The sequence below is a fragment of the Oncorhynchus gorbuscha genome, unplaced genomic scaffold (genome assembly GCF_021184085.1).
Source record: "Oncorhynchus gorbuscha isolate QuinsamMale2020 ecotype Even-year unplaced genomic scaffold, OgorEven_v1.0 Un_scaffold_11549, whole genome shotgun sequence".
Taxonomy (NCBI): domain Eukaryota; kingdom Metazoa; phylum Chordata; class Actinopteri; order Salmoniformes; family Salmonidae; genus Oncorhynchus; species Oncorhynchus gorbuscha.
In genome coordinates this window covers 5370-7670 of record NW_025754086.1, presented here as the reverse complement: position 1 = coordinate 7670, position 2301 = coordinate 5370, and positions in this window count along the sequence as shown.

Sequence of the window (2301 nt, the reverse complement as noted above, 5' to 3'; positions counted from 1 at the left end):
ACGGGCATTAAGTCGTTTGGCAGAACGGATGTACTCAAGGTTCTTATGGTCTGTCCAAACGACAAAAGGAACGGTCGCCCCCTCCAACCACTGTCGCCATTCGCCTAGGGCTAAGCGGATGGCGAGCAGTTCGCGGTTACCCACATCATAGTTGCGTTCAGATGGCGACAGGCGATGAGAAAAATAAGCGCAAGGATGAACCTTATCGTCAGACTGGAAGCGCTGGGATAGAATGGCTCCCACGCCTACCTCTGAAGGCCAACCTCGACAATGAATTGTCTAGTGACGTCAGGAGTAACGAGGATAGGAGCGGACGTAAAACGTTCTTTTAGAAGATCAAAAGCTCCCTGGGCGGAACCGGACCACTTAAAACACGTCTTGACAGAAGTAAGAGCTGTGAGAGGGGCAGCAACTTGACCGAAATTACGAATGAAACGCCGATAGAAATTAGCGAAACCTAAAAAGCGCTGCAACTCGACACGTGACCTTGAACGGGCCAATCACTGACAGCTTGGACCTTAGCGGAATCCATCTGAATGCCTTCAGCGGAAATAACGGAACCGAGAAAAGTAACGGAGGAGACATGAAAAGAGCACTTCTCAGCCTTCACGTAGAGACAATTCTCTAAAAGGCGCTGTAGAACACGTCGAACGTGCTGAACATGAATCTCGAGTGACGGTGAAAAATCAGGATATCGTCAAGATAGACAAAAACAAAGATGTTCAGCATGTCTCTCAGAACATCATTAACTAATGCCTGAAAAACAGCTGGCGCATTGGCGAGACCAAACGGCAGAACCCGGTACTCAAAATGCCCTAACGGAGTGTTAAACGCCGTTTTCCACTCGTCCCCTCTCTGATGCGCACGAGATGGTAAGCGTTACGAAGGTCCAACTTAGTAAAGCACCTGGCTCCCTGCAGAATCTCGAAGGCTGATGACATAAGGGGAAGCGGATAACGATTCTTAACCGTTATGTCATTCAGCCCTCGATATCCACGCAGGGGCGCAGAGTACCGTCCTTTTTCTTAACAAAAAGAACCCCGCCCCGGCCGGAGAGGAAGAAGGCACTATGGTACCGGCGTCAAGAGACACAGATAAATAATCCTCGAGAGCCTTACGTTCGGGAGCCGACAGAGAGTATAGTCTACCCCGAGGGGGAGTGGTCCCCGGAAGGAGATCAATACTACAATCATACGACCGGTGAGGAGGAAGGGAGTTGGCTCGGGACCGACTGAAGACCGTGCGCAGATCATGATATTCCTCCGGCACTCCTGTCAAATCGCCAGGTTCCTCCTGAGAAGTGGGGACAGAAGAAATGGGAGGGATGGCAGACATTAAACACTTCACATGACAAGAAACGTTCCAGGATAGGATAGAATTACTAGACCAATTAATAGAAGGATTATGACATACTAGCCAGGGATGACCCAAAACAACAGGTGTAAAAGGTGAACGAAAAATCAAAAAGAAATAGTCTCACTGTGGTTACCAGATACTGTGAGAGTTAAAGGTAGTGTCTCAAATCTGATACTGGGAAGATGACTACCATCTAAGGCAAACATGGGCGTAGGCTTGTCTAACTGTCTGAAAGGAATGTCATGTTTCCGAGCCCATGCTTCGTCCATGAAACAACCCTCAGCCCCCGAGTCAATCAAGGCACTGCATGTAGCACCCGAACCGGTCCAGCGTAGATGGACCGACATAGTAGTACAGGATCTAGATGAAGAGACCTGAGTAGTAGCGCTCACCAGTAGCCCTCCGCTTACTGATGAGCTCTGGCCTTTTACTGGACATGAATTGACAAAATGTCCATCAAATCCGCAATAGAGGCACAGGCGGTTGGTGATCCTCCGTTCCCTCTCCTTAGTCGAGATGCGAATACCTCCCAGCTGCATGGGCTCAGTCTCTGAGCCAGAGGAGGGAGATGGTTGCGATGCGGAGCAGGGAAACACCGTTGGACGCGAGCTCTCTTCCACGAGCTTGGTGACGAAGATCTACCCGTCGTTCTATGCGGATGGCGAGAGCAATCAAAGAGTCCACACTGGAAGGAACCTCCCGAGAGAGAATCTCATCTTTGACCACTGCGTGGAGTCCCTCCAGAAAACGAGCGAGCAGCGCCGGCTCGTTCCAGTCACTAGAGGCAGCAAGAGTGCGAAACTCTATAGAGTAATCCGTTATGGATCGATCACCTTGGCATAGGGAAGCCAGGGCCCTAGAAGCCTCCCTACCAAAAACTGAACGGTCAAAACCCGAATCATCTCCTCCTTAAAGTTCTGGTAATTGTTTGAACAATCAGCCCTT